The sequence below is a fragment of the Equus caballus genome, chromosome 16 (assembly GCF_041296265.1).
Source record: "Equus caballus isolate H_3958 breed thoroughbred chromosome 16, TB-T2T, whole genome shotgun sequence".
Lineage (NCBI taxonomy): Eukaryota > Metazoa > Chordata > Mammalia > Perissodactyla > Equidae > Equus > Equus caballus.
Window position 1 is genome coordinate 12,197,242 of NC_091699.1, and position 20,717 is coordinate 12,217,958.

General features: G+C 60.9%; 1 long non-coding RNA gene across 1 annotated transcript; it reads right to left on the minus strand.

Annotated features, from left to right (window-relative positions):
• Positions 1 to 14,263: 14,263 nt before the first annotated feature.
• On the minus strand, positions 14,264 to 16,892 carry LOC111768282 (uncharacterized). The gene is made up of 3 exons (XR_011427152.1): positions 16,542 to 16,892; positions 16,096 to 16,244; positions 14,264 to 15,121 (listed from the first exon to the last, which is right to left on the minus strand). It is a non-coding gene; the product is annotated as an uncharacterized lncRNA (long non-coding RNA).
• Between the last annotated feature and the right edge of the window lie 3,825 nt (positions 16,893 to 20,717).

Consider the following 20,717-nt stretch of genomic DNA (forward strand, 5'->3'; position numbering starts at 1 on the left):
TCCCACCAGCTCTGGACACTCCTACCCTGGATCTCTGAGGCCTGGAGGTCAGGAGCCAAGGGGACAGAGACCTGGCGGTGGAGCAGCCTCCCAGGCTTGTTGGTGATTGGATGCGGGAGGTGGGGAAGGGGCGGCGCAGGCGGAGGCCGGCGGGGAGGGAGAGGCAGTTGAGAAGGTTCAGGGACTCAGTGCGGGGCCGGAGCCTGGGAGCAGGGGGAGGTTTGGGAGGAGGCCCAGAGTGGGACATGCCTCGTTTATGGAGTGCCTCCTGTGTGTGGGGCCCTGGGGTCATAGCCCAGTGCTCGCTGCATGCTGCGGGGCAGGGGCAGCCTCCTCTTCCCTGCCCCACATCGTGTGACCTGCCACCCCTGTGCCTCGGCAGCCTCCTCTGTGCAGTGGGGCCCTCAGGCTCGATGGGCTGCCCTGCACCCCGACTCCCACCCAGGCCAGCAGGTCAGATGTCACGTGCCCTGGAGCCTCCATGTGCCCCAACACGAGGTGTTGCTCAATCCCCACGTCCCCCATGTTATCACTGGGTCTGGTGGGGAGACAGCGCAGCAGAGAGAAACGGCCACTTCCCGCGGCCGCAGCTGGGGCTCCAGATAAAGGCCGGTGGAGCTCAGGCCGACCTGCGGAGCCTGGGGTAAGGGGCTAGCTTCAGCCACCTGCCTCGCCCCTCAAGCGACACCCCACAGACATAGCCCTGAGCCTCCGCTTCCCACACGGGCACCACCAGGCAGAGTACCAGGCTGCTCACTGCCACCCTGTTCGGCTTGGACTGTAGCCTCTGTTCCACTGACCTGCAGCCCGAACTCCCTCCCCAGGGCGGGTCATCAGCTCACCCGAGCCCACTGAGAGGTGGCTGCGTGTGGTGGCTGGGCACCGTGGTCACAGCAGTGCTCACTGGGCCAGCCAAGGGGCCCTCAGAGGGGTCATTTCGATTGCTGGAGGCTGTGTGCAGTCACTCAGCAAACATGCCCTAGCTCCCCACCGCGCCCCTTCCCGGCGCCACCCCCCCCAGCCTCTCCCAGCCGTCCATCGCTCTCCTGTCCTTCACAGAAGACCTTGGCTGAAGCCAAGGTCCAGGTCACTTCTCCCACTTGCCACACGCTGAGGCCCGGGTTCCAGCCCCTGAGCCATGTCCAGAACAGACCCTGCTGGGCAGCCAGGCCAGGGCAGGGCAGGTGGGATGGGCGGGCTAGGGGCCGAGGTCTGTGGGCCTTGTCACCTGCAAAGGGCACCAGTGGAGTCTCATGAGCTTTCTCTTCCCACCGCCTGCCTGCATTTCCTACCCTGGCGCCTGTCCCCTAGTCATCATCACACCCGCCCGGCCACACCCTGAGGCCTCCTGGGGGTGGGGGGGCCCTCACCTCAGCTCAGTTCCCTGTGAGGGGCAGAGAGGGACCGAGAGAGGCTCCCAGCTGGGGATACAGAAAGCAGGGACTAGGGGACAGGCTAGGTGGGATACACGAACCAGCCCTTCCCCCAGAACTCCAGGGACAGGCCTTGGAAGCCCAAATTGCCCAAGGGCTCTAGAGCTAGGGCCCAGACCAGGCACAGAAGCCAGGTTCCAGAGCGTTCCTGTGCCCTCCCAGGTCATTACCCAAGCAGGACCTCCCAAGCCGGTTCCTTACCCTGTCCCTAGACTGTCATCACCACCCCCACCACTAACCTCACCAGCACCCAGAGACCACCACCTTCACCACCTTCACATCCACCTCCACCTCCACTACCTCCACCGCCTCCATCTCCACCACCTCCATCATCACCTCCACCTCCATCACCTCCACCTCCACTACCTCCACCGCCTCCATCTCCACCACCTCCATCATCACCTCCACCTCCACTACCTCCACTGCCTCCATCTCCACCACCTCCATCATCACCTCCACCTCCATCACCTCCACTACCTCCACCACCTCCATCTCCTCCACCTCCACTACCTCCACTGCCTCCATCTCCACCACCTCCATCATCACCTCCACCTCCATCACCTCCACCTCCATCACCTTCACCTCCACTACCTCCACCACCTCCATCTCCACCACCTCCATCATCACCTCCACCTCCATCACCTCCACCTCCTCTACCTCCTCCACCACGTCCACCATCGCCTCCTCCTCCCATGTCCACCTCCACCCCTACCTCTACCACCTTCATCTCCACCTTCACCACCAGCACCATCTCTACCTCCACATTGACCGCGTACAACCCCACCTCCACCGCCTTTACTACACCACGACCTCCACCACCGCCTGCACCACCTCCATCACTATCTCTGCCTCCGCTGCCTTCATCTCCACCTCCACCATGTCCACCTTCACCTCCAACACCTCCACCTCTTCCACTGCCATCTCCACCATTATCACAAGGGATCCGCTCAGATCTGTCTGGGGAAGATCTGTCTGGGGAAGACCTGTCTGGAGGACGGGCCAGCAGGAAGAAACATGAGGAGTCGGCAGGAAGGAGGTGCTATAGTTAAGGCCAGGTGAGTGGGGATGAAGTGCAAGTTGAGCCAGGGGTGCACTCCGTAGAGAGGAGGAGGAGGAGGCAGATCGGGAATGGTCGGGAGGTCACATCTGCTGGCCTTGGCCCTGACCGGGCTCGGGAGGGTGTCAGGAGGGAGGGGGTCCAGGATCCCTGGTGAGCCTCTCCGGGGTTACTGGGCACACTGTGGGCCCACTGAGATGGGAGCCCAGCAGCCGGGGCGGGTTTTGGCAAGACACCTTGATGAGTTTGTGGTGGGCCTCCTGAGTCCACAGCCTGCTGCCCTCGGGCCGTGGGCTTGGAGCTCAGGGAGCAGTCTGGGCTGGAGACAGAGAGGGGTCCCTGGCACACAGGTGCAGTGAGGCCAAGGGAACACGTGTGACTGTGGGGAGGGAGAGGAGCAAGAGAAAGGGAAAGGGCCCAAGGTGAGTCAGGAGGAGTGCTGCCTCTGCGACTCAGACAGCGGCAGGGGAGCCCAGAACAAAGCAGGAAGGGGAGCCCAGAACAAAGCAGCGAAGGAGCTCGAGTGCCGGCCAGGAGGGGACACTTGGGCCACGAGTTGGCAGACATTGCTGAGATCCCCCAGCGCTGGATGGGGGCAGCTGGGGCGGACTGCAGGCAGGGTCCCAGCAGAAATGGGCTGGGCACCTCTGGGGGCCGGTGGGGGCGAGTGGGCACCGGGTGGGACTATGTACGATGGATGTGGTGTGAGATGAAGCAGGTCGCTCCCTAATCAGACGTGGCACTGGATCACGGGGCAGACAGGAGTCACCACTTGGCAGCGCCTCGCTGATTCTCAGTGGGGTGGAGGGAAATGCCACCCCCGACCCAGGCCTGCATGGCCCCCACAGCAGCCCAGCCTCAGAGCCTCCCCTGGCTGAGTCCAAGCTAACTGAGGGCCCCTTGCCCTGCTCCGTCCCTCTGCAGGGTCCCCATATCCTCCAGGCCTTTGGCCTCAGTGCTTCTTCAGCAGATCCGGGCCCCGGTTTGGGGCCTGCTCGTGCTCTGTCTGCTTCCCTGTGTGACCTCACACCAGCCCCTCTGCTCAGAGGTAGCTCCTAATGGCCAGAGTGGGAGCACAAGACCCAAAGGACAGCAGTGGCCAGACAAGAGGCCAGGGCTCAGAGCGAGGTGTCCTGGCTGTCTGTGGACATACCTGCCCCATCCCTCCCAGCACTGCTGCCCCCTGGCTTTTGGATGGGCTAGAAGGAGAGGAGCAGCTTCGGGGACACTTGCTTCCTGGACTTCCTTCACAGAGGGGAAACTGAGGCAGGAGGGAGGGGTTGGTCCTCTGCCCCAGCCGCCCACAACACAGGGAACTCTGAGGGGGGAGGTAGGTCACTGCCAATTCATGCCCACTGGGCACGGTGCACCTGCCCAGCCCAGGTTGCTGTGCAGAGCTGGCCCCTGGGAACTGGGGGTCTGAGTGCATGTGTGGACGTGCCGGCTGGCCGGGGCCACCCCCATCCAGTGGACAGCCTGGTGGGCTGCTGATAAGGAGAGACGGTTGTCAGAGTCACAGGGTGCCACTGATAAAGAGACAAGCATCTCCTGGTGGCCGGAGGTGGTGGGAGGAGACCCAGTCCCGGAGATGCCCACATCTTGGGTGGAAACACTGAGGCTTCGGGGTCTGGACAGGCCCACCCCACCCTCCCCGCAGCCGGAAGCCCTCACACAGCACCCGGCAGCTGCTGTACACATGCGGCTAGCGGTCGGGCCTAGAGAGGGAGGGCCACGCCTGAGGCCACCTTGCAGGACACTCCGCCAGGCCCACAGCGCCCGCCTCCAGCCTCCCTGCCCCGCACCTGTCCCGCCTCCACCCTGGGCACCTCTGAATGGGCTTCTGCCAGGCCGTTCCCCCACCGCACCTGTGCCCCTGCCTGGAGCACCCCTCTCGCCACGCCCACCACCGGCTCATTCTTCTAGGCACAGCTTGCCCCTAAAAGAGTAACTATCCAGCCAAGAAGAGAGGATTCCGGGAAATTGAAGCTGTTACGGAGTGGGGGTGGGTGTCACAGGGACCCTCGCTTATACATGACAGGCCTGATGCAGGGTGTGCACATGCTTTCTCTCATGTAGCCCTCATGACACCCTGCAAGGTGAGAATCCTCACCCTCATTTCCTCAGTTGACTGAGGCCCAGAGAGGCCAAGTGACATACCCAAGTTCACACAGGCTGGTGGGAGTTGGTCAGGGCCATTGGAGGCCAAGGCCTGGCTTGGGGGGTACAGGCAGGAGTTTAGTGAGGCCCTTTGGGGAGCCGAGCACCAAGGATAGGAGTGAGGTTTGTCAGCCGATTACTCAGCCCCGCACCCAGCTCCCGGTCCTGCTCTGGCCCCAGAGGGGTTTTGTGGTTGGAGCCCTGGGGCTCCCTGGGACTCACGGCAGGCACTTGGGAGTAGGTGGGGGATGGGGACTTGACAGCAGGCCTGAAGGCGTCCAGCGCCCACGCCCTTCCCAGTTGGTGCCATCGGCCCCAGGACACTTTCTGCATCTTGTCGTCCTCACGCCGCCTATGTTGTGACCAATCCTACTTCACAGGTGTGGGATGGAGGCTCAGGGAGGGGACGGTCCCTCAGCAGGTCACAAGTGTGGAAGCCCAGGTCTCACTGGCTCCAGGACCCTGGGCAGGGCTCCTTCTGACTAGCTCCACCCCTTCAAAACATGGAGGTGGCAAGGGTCGGGCATGTCGCTGGGTTCTCTGCTGGAGCCATTGGGAACAAGGCCCTCTCTTCTGGCTGAGGTTGCTGAGCTGATGGATATGAACTTGAAGCTGCTTTGGCCATCTTGTCACCATGAAAGAACTGAAGTCTACACCACAAAGGAATGACATCTATACTGAGGAAGACCTATAGCAAGATGGATCCTGGAACCTGGATCCATCTATGCCTGAAGGCCACACACTCATTATGTGAGCCAGTAAATTCCCTTTGATGCTGAAGCCTGTTACAACTTGGTTTCTGTTTTGTGACTCATAAAGTGCGAAAGGGCAGAATCAGTCAGCTGTGACTTACCAGTCTAGGACGTGCCCTGGGTCCTGGGAGCAGTTGCATAGATACACAGGGGCCCATATATACCCATGTGTACCCATGGATCCTTAGTCCTGCCCACTCTGGGAGTCTTTTCCCATGGCCAAAACTCACATCCCAGCTGTGGGGCATTGGGCAAGTACTGCACCTTCTCTTTGCCCCTCCCACCCCCTGCCCGCTGGCCTGGGGGATGCTCAGCCAACGCCTCTGCCGGCCTCCCTCCGCTGCCCAGCTGGACTCGGCACCCATCAGCATCCTGATCGATCCTCACAGCTGCTCACCTGCTGTGGCCCGTGAGGCCTGGACCTGCCACCAGGCACAGCACTGCACCCTGGGGCGCAGGCTCTCAATTGTTTCACACATGTTACGCTTAAAACAGTTTTATTGCCAACATTTTCAAGTGGCAGATTTCATGTAAAAATACTGTCTTTTGCCACTTACTGAATGTGACCTTGAGCTACTTGCTCATGCCTCTGGGGGCCCATCTGGAACTGGTGCTCGCACAGCAGTCCCTGTGGTCCCCGTCTCGCACCTTTGTCTGACCTATCAGCAGGCCCCATGGAGTCACCCCCAGAACCTAGCCAGAGTTAGTCTCCCCCCACCCCACTGCCACTGGCCTGACCAGATGCCTCTGTCTCTCGCTCAGACCACTGCAGTCCTCGATCTGCTCGCTGGCCCCAGCCAGAGGGGTCCTGCTCACACCTATCAGGGCGCATCTCTCCTCTGTTGGAAACCTTCCTGGGGCCCTCACCTCCCTCAGGGTAAACGCCCAAGTCCTCACTGTGACCCCCAGGCCCTGCACGACCTGCCCTGGGACTTCCAGATCTCCTGTCCCATCCCCCTCCCCCTCACTCACCTGCTCCAGCCCCACTGACCTCCCACCCCGGGGCCTTTGCACATGCTGTTCCCTCTGACCCCAGACAGCCCCAGCCTGCTCCCTCCCAGTCTTCAGTGAGGGCCTGCCTGGGCACCTGGGGAAAAGTGATCCCACACTCCCCACTCCCCTCCCGCTTCGCCGTTCTTACCAACGTTCACGACCTTCTAAGACCGTGAGTATTTTGCTTGTTTACTTCACTTATTGTCAGTGTTCCCTACATGAGTGTGAGCTCGGGCGACAAGGTTTCTGTCCACTTGTCATCTGTTGTCCCATGTCTGGGGAAGCACCTGGCACACGCTGGGTGCCCCACCATCACTGGGCACCGTGGGTGTCGCAGATTGAGTTAGCCCCTGTTGCATCCTTGGGACCCATAAATGGAGCTGGGCCCATCACTGCTGTTGACATGGTTTGTGACCACACTGGCCTGGCCCATGTGCCCCAGCCAGCCTTGGCCTTCCGGGGCAGGGCACGTGCTCTCTGGCCTATCGCCTCTGCACCCCAGGCTCACACTTGGGGTGCCAGGCACACCACAGCTACTACTGCCCTGTGCTCCCTGCTGGCTATCTCTCTCCCAGAGCCCCGACCAGGACAGCCACCACCCAGGCTCGCCACACCGCCCCCCCCCAGGCTTGCCCTAACAGGACCTGGCATGTTCCCCATCTCAGCCACCCAACCAGCTCCGTGGTGCCAACCCTGACCTCCACTGCCCTTGCTAGCCCACCCCACCCGCCCCCAGGGGCTCTTTCTTATCTGGCTGTGTCACTCTCCTGCTCCGCAGTGCCCAGGAGGTGAAATCCTCGCTCCTTAGCCGGACCTTGGAGGCCTCAGGACATGACGGGACTCTCCCAGCCCCACCTGTGCCCACTGCCTTGGGCAGGGCCTGAGTCTGGCTGGGGCTGCACCTCCCTCTGCTTGCACTGCGCCCTCTTCCCGGGACCCACCTCCCGCCCAGCTGCCTGCACCCCTTGGCCCTGGCATCTCGGGATCCAGCCCCCGGCTCCCCTGGGAGGCGCAGTTCGCCCTCCTGCTCCCCATCGCAGCAGTCCAGACTCGCTGCCGAACCCACGTCTGCAGCTGGAATGTCTCCCCAGAACCGCACACACGGCCCCTTGTGCGCTTTCGGCACAGTTCCTCAGGCCTCTCAAATGTCACAAAAACAGTGTCTGGGGCAAGGGCACCACCTCCACCGCCAGGGAGCTCTGCTCACTCTGCGGCCATGCGTGCATGCAGCAGACCCCGGGGCCTTCTGCCAAAGCATCTGGAATCTGCCCGCTTCCATTCTGCTGCCGCCACCCCAGTCCGGGACACGGCCAGCCTCGGCCCCGTCTGTCCACACACGGCCGGGGCAAGCCTGCTGCAGTGACAGCTGGCCGCACCCCGGCTCCGCTCAGCACCCTCCCGCTGTTCCACGGACCCGGGAAGACAAGGCTCTCGCAGAAGCGTCTCAGATTGGAGCCCTCAGAACAGAGGGATGACCCCAGGAAGCAGGGGCCGGAGAGGGAGGGAGGAGCGAGGAAGGGCGGGTGCCCTCACGTTGAGTTATCACTGGTCACCTGTGGGCAGCGAGAGCTCCTCCTGGGAGTTACTCCCCCAAGGCCAGGGAGCCGGGACAGGAACCCCACACCCCTCCCCCACTGGTCAGGGCTCCTCCAGCGTCAGTTCCCAGCTCTTGGCGTCCTGCTGGACGTGGGACGGCGTGCAGGAGGATGCAGGAGACGGGAGGCCCTGGACCAGCTGCTCCCAGGCCCTCCCCACTCATCTCCTACTCCCCCGCGACGTCACCTCTGCCACCTCTGCCACCTCCCGCCTTCCGACCCTTGTTCTTCCTGCCAGGGACGCCCTCTGGCTGACCTTGACTGCTGGCTCCTTCTCTCCACTCAGGCCTCATCTCAGATGGGCCCCCTGCCCTCCCAGTGGAAGTGTTCCCTGTCTGTCTCCAGCATGCCCCGAGTGTAGCCATCCGCACGGATGTTTCTTGTTGGTGTCCCTGGTGATTGTAGGGCCCTCCCAGGAGAGCATGAGGCTCCTGGCAGCAGGGGCCTGTCTCTGCTTCACTGCTGTGTCCCAGCGCCCAGAACAGGGCCTGGGACACAGTGGGTGCCCCATCAATGCACACTGAATCTGTTGGGAGACTGCATGGCACCAGCCATGGCACCTTCTCACTGGTGCCACCCCGTGACAAGCTCCTCGGTGGAGGCGTCTCATGTCCTTGGTTGACACAGGCCTTGCCCTGGGGGCCTGAGTGGTCTCAGAGCTGGTCCCCAGGCCTACCTGGGGGGAAGGGGAGCGCCCAGGGATCGCAGAGGAAGGTCGTCTGTCCAAGAATGGGGGTCCTTGGTTGGAGGAGAAGGCAACAGAGTGGGAGGCAGAGATGCCCACAGAGGCCCCAGGCTTCCCTGGAGACTGGCCCTCAGCCCAGTCCCTCGGCCCTCCCCCGCCAGGCGAGCGTGGTGAGTGACTCAAAAGCTGCTGGTTCTGACCCCAGATCCCTGAGTGAGTACGTTAGTAATTTAGAGCAGGCGTTGCCCAGAGGCTGAACATGGACGGGGGCCGGGCTGGCAGAGCCTGGGAGCCCGGGGGGCTGTGGGAGGGCCTGCGGGGCTGGCTGGTGTGGCTCTCAGCCTGGCCGTGGCAGCTGTCCCGAACGGGCTCGGGTGTTCAGGGACATCTGCGCACAACAGAGCGTGTGCAGGAGCTGAGGCAGACGCAAGGCTGGGACGCCTGTGGAGGAGCCCTCGTGCACACACGTGAGCGTGGGACACCTGTTCAGGTGAGACTGATCACTTCGGCCAGGCTGTGTGCACATGTGTGCAGGTGATGGTCTGTGTCCAGACATGCAGGTGCCGTTTGGTGCAGGCTGGATGATTCTGGAGAGTGCATACGTGTGGGTGAATCTTGCACACTGTGAAACTGTGTACGTGGGTTTTGGTGAATCTCTCTGTAAATATGTGGTGCACACGTGTGAGCTGGGGACACGTGACCTGTGTGTGAGAGGCTGTGCACACGTGTCCATCACATCCAGGCCAGACTGAAGCTTAGAGGCCTTTAGTGTCAGACAGACCTGAGCCCTATCCCACACACTCTGACCAACATCACGCCTGCCTCAGTTTCCTCTTCTGAAAAATGAGATCCTGGCATCGCTGCCTCAGGGTTGCTGCCCGGATGTGGAATGCTGTGCGTGTACGCACTGAGTCGAAGGTTAAGAACTGGTCTTTGTGATCCCCTCACCTTATCTGCTGCCATTCCTCATCCCGTCTCTGTGCCACCTCCTCAGGACCCCCATGCCCACCCCCTCAACCCCGGGCGGCCCTGGCCTTCATCCTCATGTGAATTAAAGCAACAAGAAAATACCATTTTGCACCGGTCAAAGCGGTAAGAGTTTACAAGTTGGATAATAACAAGTGTGGGTGAAGCGGTGGGGTGGTGGAACTGTCACTTGCACTGTTAGCAGTGGATGTCGCACAGCCACCCTGGGGGCAAGCTGCCACATGGAGCTCATTAAACATGCTAGTGCCCTGGGGGAACGACCCCACACACACGTGTGTGCACAGGGAGGAAGAGCAGGGACAACAATTCCATACGAGTCGGTATGGAGTGGACACCCAAACAGAGGTGGGTGGTCGTAGAGTGGATCCTCTACAAAGGAAGAAATGAACTCTGAGTATCCTGTGGGTGGATCCCAAAAACAGGTGAAAAGAAAAGTTGCAAAAGGATGCATACAGAATATCTTTTACACTTAAAAGAAATGCCGTAAGGCAACACCGTGTGCACAACGTGGATACAGGCAGATGTACTTGGATGCATAGAAAAAGGCATGCAAGGATGCGCTCCAAACTGACACCAGTGGCCGCCCTAAGGGGGCTAGAAAGGGTGGTGGTGGGTGGGCCAAGGGCACTCTGGCCTTACCTCTTACGTTTTAATTATGTTCAAAGAGACTGAATTGATGTTTAGCCACAGATGGAAGATGAATAAGGGGAGGGGTTCTGAAGCAAGCACAGAGGCCTGGGCGAGAAGAAGGGTCATGCAGTTGCCTTCTGCTTGTAGCCGCTTGGCCCTCATTTCCTGACGACCAGGTCTCTAGTCAGTCCTGAGTCGGTGAGGCCCTGCTGCTCCTCTGTGGCTGCCCTGGACCCCTGCCTGAGCCCCAGCCCAGAGCAGCTCCTCCCTGAAGGCCTGGTGTCTCTGGGGCCCCAGATCCTTCGGTCACCACTGCCCTGACCCCACTTCATGACCCCACGCAAACGCGCAGGCACAGAGCTCAGGCAGGACGCTGGCCTGGAAGGGAGACATATTGGTGATCGGCAGGTCCATGACGGCGGGCTCTGGGGGAATGTGGGGCAGCAGAAGGGTGACCCCAGGAGAGACCCCAGGGGACAGGAACAAGCCTATAACTCATCCCACCCTCAGCCCCCACCCTCAAAGCTACTGCTCTGGGACAAGAGACAGAGTGCAGGAGGAAGCCTGGGGGCCAGCCAGCCCCCGCAGGGCTTGATCAGGCCTGGGTGTTCATGCCTGAGCTCTGTGCTGGCCGGGCGGGCAGCCGAGACACAGTGAGAGAGGGGCAGGGTCATAGAGAGGGAAAGAGGGAAAGAGACAGACACCAGGAGAGACAGAGAGAAAGAAGCAGAGAGAGAGACAAAGAGATACAGAGAGACTCAGAGAGTTCAATGCACCGGAGGAGGGAGCGGTGGAGACAGAAGCAGAAGGGAGGAGAGAGAGGGGCCGCGTGGTCTGCCCTGCTCTGATTGGCCAGGACACACTGCAATTAAAGCCCATAATTGATTCCCTGGGATGACGAGGATCATTTCAATGCAGAGAATTAAGGTTTTCTTCCAAGATGGAAATAAAGATTAATTTGCAATTTCCTTCCTCACTGCACACATGAGAACAGCCCCTGCTGGGAAGAGCTCACGCTGGCAGGTGGGCTGGGGGCGGGGCGCCTCCGTGGGAGAGGGGCCACGCAGCCCGCCCGGAGGACAGCCTCCAGAGGCTCGAGGACTGCTGCATGCCCGTCACTGGCCTCTGAGGGGCCTCCGGGCCTGGGGCTCCTGGCTGTTGGATTGTGCTGTGGAGCTCAGAGGGCGTCATGCCACTTTTCAGAGCCCCTCTGCCCCCTGCTCCAGGGCGGGAGGGGGAGGCCCAAGCCTGGCTGTGACTCCCCAGTCCCTCCTGGACTCTGATGTGCAGGTAGCCACAGCGGGAGGTGGCAGGAGAGCCCCTGAGGGAGAAGTGGGGCCTCAGACCTCCCTCTCCCTTGTGGGTCCTTCAGAGGCCCCGGCCCCTCCTGCCACCCTGGGCAGAGCTAACTGAGTCCTGCCTGGAACAGAGGACTTCCCTGGAGGGAAGCACACCCCGGAGCCCAGGAGGTGCTCCCCTCCTCTTCGGCCTGGGCCCCCGCAGACTGCCCTCTGTGGGCTTCAATAGGGGCACCCCGAGCACAGCTACATATGCAGGCTCCAGAAAGCCGCAGCCCTGGTGCCTGCCCAGGCCCTGCTGCCTGAGGACCACGCTCAGAAAGGCTGCCCCGTCCGGGGAGGGGCAGAACGCCAGCAGGGCCGGAGGGGGGCAACGAGCCCACCCACGCCTGGGCCCCTGGGAGCTGGTGGCACCCTCAGACTCGCCCCTGAGGGCACACTGGGGAGGCCTGCTCACTGCCTCCATGCCCTCTAGGCCCGCACCTGAGCTCAGAGCCCTGACCTGAGCAACCTCTGAGGGAGCACAGGCTGTCCTGTGCAAGCGGAGGCTCCCCCGTGGCTGGGGCTCCTGACGCCAGCCGTGTGGACCGTGGACGGGAGGCCGGGGAGGAGGCCCAGTGTCCCGGTCTGAGAGCTCCGAAACCTTGACTGCAGCCTTGAGCACTCAGAGCCCATGTTCTGTGCAGCTTCCTTGGGGCTTCCAGAACGCCCGGGGGTTTGGGCTTCGGCTCTGGGCTGGGTCTGACCTCTGGACCGCCTGCCAGGCCGTGGCCCATGAGAGGCCATGGGGCCCCACGGGGATGAGCAGCCTCTGGTGCTGGCGCACCCTGAGGTGACCTCTGGATGACCTCCTGGCACACACTGGGAGGAGGCAGAGCAGGTTTATGAGCAGGGGGCTGCGCATTCCTCCTGGGCCGGTGGCCTCGGCCCATCTCACCATCATGACAGGACGGAAGGGCCGGGCTGCCCTCCGAGCCTCAGACCACCCCTCCCCAGCCACCTGCGGCCACCATGTGGTCAGCACCCAGATCACATCCGGTCTCTGAGCCTGGCTCACCTGGAGCTGGGCTGGGCCTCACCACTGCTGCGTCCCTCCAAGTCCAGCCTCCTCTTACACACCTCTAGGCACGGGGAGCTCCCTCCACACCACCCCACCCGACCGACAGCAGAGAGAAAACAGCAACTCGGGGCAGTCATGCAGACGGTGATGCCCGGCACCCATGGGAACAGCCCCTGCTGGGACGAGAGCTCAACCCTGGCAGGCGGGCCCGGGTGGGAGGGCCTTCAGGGCCCAGGCCCATGGCCTCCATGGGAGAGGGGCCTGGCAGTCGGCCACAGCTGTCCCTCAGAGACACTCTGGTGGGTGTCAGTTCTGCCCTCTGGACCTGCAGTTCCACCTGTCCCCCTGGGCCAGGGGCCACTGCAAAGACTTGGGGGCAGTGCCAGGGCTCCCCTCCCAGGCTGGCGTCTCAGCCCCCCATCCCTGCTGACTCCCCAGAACTCTGAGCAGAACCATGCAGAGCTGGACAATCACCTCCAAAATGCTGGGCCAGAGCCTCGGGCCCTCGCCCTCACCCCTCGCGCCCTGAAATGCCCTGGCTGCTGGCGGCTGCTGGCTCTGCCCCATCGCCCATTGATTCCTTTGACCAATAATTGGATCAGTATCCTGGACCCTTGCCGAGCCTTGGGGCAGCTTGGAACGGCCTGTCCCTTGGTGAGGGGTGCCCAGGAGGGCTGGGAGAGTTGCCACCCCGGCCAGAGGCCCACATGTCCTTCCCCACCCTCTCTGCCACCATGTCTGGGAGCCATGGGCCCACCTCCAGGGAGAGTGCAGCCTCCAGACCCTTCGTGCAGGTTTCTCCTCCTATGCCCACCAGACCTGCAAGGGATACGCCCCTGTATGCCATGGGTACCCCAGGGGGTCACGTGACCAAGTGTCTGATTCCCAGACCCCACACCCATCACAGCAGCCCTGCTTTTAACAGCACAGACAGATTTGGATCCAATGAGGCCCAGAGTAAGTGTATAACCCTTACACACAGCGAATGAAATGAATACCTGCTTTGCGGGGTAGTGGTGAGAATGAAAGGGGCATACAGCAGGTGCTCACTAAATGCTCTATGGCAGACACTTGGCAAAACAGTTCTGATGTTTCTCAAAAAGTTAAACATAGAATTACGGCCAACAAGTGGAAGTAACCCAAATGTTTAACAACTGATGAATGGATAAACGAAGTGTGGTATGCAGCTATACCACCTGGAATATTATTCCACGGGATAATTAAATGGAGTACATTAAATTTGGCACAATATAATCATAATAAAAAGGAATGAGGTACTGATGCGTGCTACATGGACGGACCTTGAAAACGCTGTGCTGAGTAGAAGCAGCTAGACACCGACGGCTGCATATCGTGTGATCCCATTTACATGAGACGTCTCGAAAGGCACATCTAGGGAGACAGAAAGTTCCTGGGATTGCCTGGGGTTGGGGGAGGATGGGAGGAGGACGGTGGTGGCTAAGAGGTGTGCGGCTTTTTTGGGGTAATGAAACTGTTCTCAAATTGTGGTGATGATGTTACACTCTGTGAGTACACGGAAAACCGTTGAATTAGACACTTCAAACGAGCTAATCGTATAGTATGTGGATCATATCTCAAGAAACATGAATGTTCACGGCATGATTCATAATAGCCAAAAGGTGGAAATGACCCAAATGTCATATACAGACGAACAAAATGTGGTCAATCCGTACAACAGATCATTATTAGCCACAAAAAGGAAGGAAATCCTGACACAGGCCAGGCATGGGCGACCCTGAGCACGTCATCGTAGTGAGAGAAGCTGGACACCAAAGGGCGCATGCTGGGGATGTCCATTCGCACGAAATGTGCGGAGAGGTCGTCCCACGGGTACAGCCAGCAGGCTCGTGGTGGCTGGGCACTGGGCACCTAGGGGGGTGGGAGGACTGCTGCTGGATGTGGCGTTGCTTTCTGGGGACAGATGTTCTGAAGTTGGATTGCGGTGATGGGCTCACACTCGGAACGTGCTCAGACCCCTGGGCCGCGCTCTGCCAGTGGGGAGGCGTTATGGCGTGTAAGTTAGATCTCAGTAAAACTGCTTTGGCAGCGGACAGGCGCTCCATGAGCATCCTCACTGCCCACGGCCCATCCTCAGGGACAACCCCTGCCCCGTTTGGTTCTGGGCCAGAGCCTGGCAGGTGGGAAGCCCACGCCCTTTCCCTGGAGGGTGAGGGGCAGAGTGCGGACTGGGGCTGCAGCAGCGGAGGGAGCGACACCAAGAAACACACACACACCCTCTTCCCAAGGGGAGAAACCAGGCCATTCTCCAACACCTCGGCCCTGAGAATCGTCTCTGGTGGGTCGGCGGTGGGGCTGCATGCAGGCCTCCGGCTTCTGTTCCTGGCTGCCCCCCGCGCATCCGGCTGGGCGTCTCGCGAAGCCTCAGTCTGCTCTTCTGTGCAGTGGGCAGAAAGAGGGCTCCTCCCAGCGCCGCCGGAGAGGCCGACAGGCTTCTGCAATGGGAATCACTGTGTTCTTGTTTTTAAATTACTGTATTATTGATCATGTTTATTAAGGAAATAGTTCAAACGTGAAAAATGCGGAGAGTACAACACGATGACCTCCCACGGGCAACACCTGGCCTCCGCAGCGCCAGAAGTGGATGGAAGCCTTCAGAGGCTGCCGCGGAGCCCCCAGACTATCGGTGCCGCCCCTCTGCAGTCCCGGCCCTGCCCGCCCCATCGTCACATGGACCAGAACAGTCTCTGCCGGGCCGATGGCTGTGGAAGTGGCCCTGCTCTAGGAGGCGGGGGACAGGCCCCACCTCATTTCCCGGTTTGGGGAGGTCAAAGCTCGGCCGCAGGACTTCTCACCTGCCCTCGTCTCTGCCCAGAGGGCTGGTGGGACCCAGTCGCTCTGCTCCGTGATTCTGAAAGTTTACAACTTTTTTTTCATTGTTACTTGTTTCTTGCACACAGTAACAGTAAAAATAAACGTATAGTTCTATGTTTTGAAAAACACACACAGTTGTGTAACCCCCACCCCAGTCAAAATACAGAAGAGTTGCACCTGCCAGAGCCTTATCCCCTTACAGCAGTCCCTCACACCCCGCTCCCGCCAACCGCCGGTCTGTGCCCTGTCCCCATAGTTCTGCGTCATCTCGATGTCACATAAATGGCATCAGGCTGTGTGTAGCCTTTCAAGCAAGGCTCCTTTCCCGGGCAACATGCCTTTGGGACTCGCCCACGTCACGTGCGCATCTCTTTGGGCTCCTTCTGTCACTGCATGGATGTGCCACTGTGTTTATCTCGTCACCAGCTGAGGGACGTTTGGGTTGTTTCCAGTTTTTGGTGATGATGAATAAAGCTGTGGCAAACATTCATTTATGGGTTTTTGTGTGAACCTAGGTTTTTATTTCTCCTGAGTAAACGCCTAGCTGTGGAATGTTCGGGCCGCATGATAAGCGTGTGTTTAACTGTACAAGTACCTGCAAACCATCGTCCAGCGTGGCTGTACCAGTCCGCAGTCCCACTCGACTCGGCGTTTTTATTCTTTCTGTCAACACATTCCTATCAGGCCCTGTGCCAGACCAGGGACCCGAGTGGCCAAGACAAGCAAGGTCCTGCTCTCCTGGGACTGCCAGGTCGATGGAGGAAGCAGAGAAGAAACAAGAAATCCCATGAGCACCAGGACCACATCGGGTGGGGATAAGGACTCTGAGGGCATAAAGCAAGGTGGCAAGAAGAGAGGGGTTGATCAGGGAGGGATTCTCTCAGGAGGCGAGTTTGAACTGAGACTAAGGATGAGGAGGAGCCAGCCAATCCAAGATCAGGGCAAGGGGTTCCAGGCAGAGGGCTGAGCAGGTGCAAAGGCCCTGAGGTAGGCATGTCACATTATGATGCTGTGGCTGTGATGGATTTATTGGTTACTTACTATGTGCCAGGAATGCGCTGAAAACAGTGACATCTTCCTAAGAAGGGGGATTACTGTCATCCCCAGTTTACCCTGAGAATTATGAGATCCAGAGAGGTGTCACCTGTCTCAGGGCACACAGCAATGAGGGGCAGAGCCAGGGTTTGAACCCAGTGGGACTCACAGAAGTGTGCTTAACACCTGGGTCCCAACCTCAGCTGGTGTCCCTCCCTGTGGTCCTGCTGTGTGCCCCTGGGCAGGTCACTGGCCATCTCTGAGCCTCTGCCCTGCCGTCTTTACAACGGGGTCGGCTTGCCTGCCTTGCAGCCCGCTGTGGGAAACGTCTTGGTCCGGTGATGCCCGGCGGTGGGCAGCGGGCGCGCGGTGCCAGGGGCCGAACCGCCGGCCCGGGAGCGCGCTGCACTGCCGCCGGCCGCCGACAGAGGGCAGGAGCGGCCCGTGCACTGCGCCGGCCCGCGCGCTCTCGGGGCGGGGCGTGTGTGCGGGCGCCCGCGGGGACACGGGCCCGCGAAGGACGCGCGCGCGGCTGCTTCGTGCGAGGGGCGGGATCTGGGCCACCCCGTTGAGCATTTCTTACCTTGATCGTTGTAGGCTGGAACAGTAAGTAACATTTTAGATACACTGGATTAAATAAAATATAAAAATTAATTTCATTTTTCTTTTTACTTTGTAAAATGGAGCTCTTTGAAATCTAGAACCACCTGCGTGGCCGACATCGTGGCTGGCCTCTCTGTCCAGGGCCGCGCCGCTCTAGGCACCCATGTCTGTTGGCCCGTGAGCCCTCATTGCTCCTTCCCATGGGGCGCCACTGTCATCGTCCCCATTTCTCAGACGCAGAAACAGAGGCGCTGAGACGGGACGCGACCCGCCCACGGCAAGTGGGCGCACACCCAGCAGTGCCACCCACAAGGGCCCCGCTGCCGCACGCCCAGGTACACGCGTGTATCCACATAACACAGGCAAGAGCCCAAATGTGTGTCATCTGTGCAAGGGCACACACGTAACAGATGGACAGGCCACTGCACAAACACACGCTACCAACACCCCAACTGATATGCGTGCAAATGTCACCTGCGAGCATCCAGTCTTGTGATGGGCTCTCGAGCACACACATCCACACTCGTGTGCATGGCCCCCTGCTCACGCCCGTAGACACACACCTGCAGGGGTGTTCGCCTTCGAGGCACGGAAGTGCAGCCCGAATCCCCTGGAGGCCCAAGGGCCATCTGGAGGACTTTTTGGGGTCCTGCTGCTGGCTGGCTGGCAGGCCCTGGCCGGGTCCAGCGGTCTCCCTGCACACCCAGGGCCTGGACCTGGGGGCCTGGCTGAGGCTCCATCTGAGTCCGACAGAGCCAGCCCCGAGCTGAGCTGGGCCGTCCACTGCTGGCTGCTGCCTCGCTGTGGGCCCTTCCTCCCGCTGCAGGGCATTTGCATACAGCTCCCCAGCCCGCAGATCGCATTACAGGCAGGCCCGATGATAATCTTTGTTGAAATAATATTTAACACATGCTGCACTTTTAATTAACTATCTGAATAATCTCAAATTAATACCAGAGCTTTAAAAATAAGTTTTCATTTTCGCATTTGGTAACATAATAGCGGCCTGGCTGGCCCGTTTCCCCCTCCTTTGATTTAATTAAAAGCCCTTTTGTGTGTCTCTTGTCACTTCAGAAACGGACAAAAGCACCCGGGTGGGCAGGCCGGAGGGAGCACCTGGCTCGGGGTCCGGGCCCAGGCCAGGCTGGGGTGGTGGCCACATAGGGGCTCTGGGGTTAGGTCCTCGCTGGAACCCTGGGCTGGCAACCACAGCATGGCCCTCACACACATTTGCACAGGGACACTTGAACACAGAGACGCCCACAGGTCGCCTCTCGTCCACCAGGACGCACACACCAGAGGCAGGTGGTCCCCTGCCCCCCACCCCACATGCCTGTCCACAGGCTCGCTCGGCCAGGCCCTGCAGAGAGCCCAGCCACACGGACGCTCCCTGCGCCTGCAGGCACATGCGCATGCACACACTCGCACACGCAGGACAGCTTGGGGATTGACAACTGAAGCCAGCTTGGGCTTGGGGTCAACAATTTGCATTCTGAACCTAGATCTGAGCAGACCCCAGGGCGCCTGGTCCATGTCCCCATCCCCAGCTGACTCCTGAGTGTGAGTGCGTGCATATGTGTCTCTCGCTGTCTTCCTGTCTCTCTGTCTCTTGTGCCTCTATTCCAGGCTTGACACTTCTAGAAACAAGGCCGGGCAGGCAGCCTCCTGGGGCTGTTGTGCTGCTCCGGCTGGTCCTGCTCCCCCTGTGCCCGAGGGCCCAGCCCTCCCTCCTAGGTCTGCTCCTGGCTCCCGGGGAGCAGGCAGGGGCCGACGGCTTTCCCTGGGGTCCTTGCCTTGCCTCCCGCAAGTCCCTCTCCTCTGGACCAGAGACAGGCCCAGGGAGGTCTTCCTCAGGCAGGCGGCTCCAGAGAGCTCTGCAGGGCCTCAGTTTCCTCTGACAGGTCCAGGCTGGTGGGAACCTTCCTGCTCCATGGGCCTGAGGCACAGAGGGGTGCAGAGACCCCACTGGCCCCCCGAGCCTGGATTCTCGGCAGGGGGAAGCGGAGATCCATTTGGCTCTGAGGCCGAAGGTCAGAAATGGCTCTTGATGTGTAGAGCAGTGGCCAAGTAGAGGCCTGCGCGTCCCCCAGGGCCCCTCTGACCGCCGGGGCGGGAACTCCTGGCTCATGGGGGGCCCAGGACAAGCTCTGAGGCCGCCCCTCCAGGACCGGAAGCGGCTGCGTCTGCAGGCTCCTCCACACATCCAGCTTGCCCCTCTGGCCAGCCAGAACCGAGGGCTTAAACACATGTGGCAGGAAGGCCCTGAGCCCTGTGGCCCGCAGTGGTGACCCAGACAGGGCGCCCGCCCTCGTCAGCGCCCACTCCGTGGGAGATGCCCCATGAGGCGGGGCGGGGAGTCCGCATGCAGGCCCTGGCCGTGCCCAGCGGGACTTCCTCAGTAAGACGGTCAGAGGAGAGGCTCCTGGGGCTGCGGCCACTGAGGCAGGGTCCGGCCCCCCTCCAGCCCTGGTCCCGGGACGCAGAGCGTGAGCAGCAGGCCAGGTCCTGCGAGCTGACTGCCCTGGGGTGTGGCTCCCCCACCAACCAGTCCCTCCCGGCTCAGGCTGACCAGCCAGCCCTGGGCAGCCGGGAGCAGCGGCCTCCTGCCCTGAAGGCCACCTGGGGGGCAGGGAGGCGAGCCTGCCCCCACCCGCCCCAGCCTGGCCAGTGAGGACCGGCTGGGCCACTCAGGCACCTCACCTCCACTGTCACACACAAGCGCACAGTCACTCACAGCCACACTGTCACATACCCTCACACACACATGCACACACATGGTCACACGGTCACCCACGACCTCACGCCAATGAGCACACAGGGTTCCAGAGGGCCAACTGGCCCTCACAGAGAGTGACAGTCACAGAGTGGCTCCAGGAGTCCCACCCACTTGCTCTTCCCCCGGGCAGCCGGTCAAGGAGGGCTCGTGTGGGGCAGGAGCCGCTGTCGTCTTGAGCACCAGCTACACCCTGGGGCTGTGCACAAGGTCCAGGACTCTCCAAGTCTTGAGGAGGGGCGGGGTCCTGGTTTACAGAGGCAGAAGCGGGCTCAGAGAGGCAAGTTAAGTTGCTCAAGATCACACAGGGAGAAACAGATGGAGCCAGGCCTGGACCTTGAGCCTGTACCCCAGTCTGCCCAGCCGCTGTCCCCTCTACTCCTGAAAGCCAACCAGCCGCGCGGCCTGTCGGGGAGCGAGGCTAACGGGTGAGTTGGGGCAGGGCGGCATCCGCGACACCAGCATGGGTCGGCTGAGCCAGAGGACTCCGAGCCCCAGGTCTATGGCGAGACCCCAGGGACCTGGTGGCTAGAGCAGGGAGAGAGTCCCCCAAGCCTCTCAAGGCTGTCACAGAGCCAGAAAGCACTGAGGCTTGTCCCCTCCCCACCCCGGGGACCTGTGACCTCACCCACAGAGCCTGTGGGCTGCTGCAGAGCACTGCTGTGAATGCCGCTGAGATGCGACGCCCAGGAAGAGCTTAGAACGGGGTGCTCCAGACCAGGCCTCCATTCCCCGTTGGCTTGCTCGTTCGATCAGTGAACAGGCGCGCACCCAGTGCGGGGAGGTGTAGGCGCTGTCCTAGACAG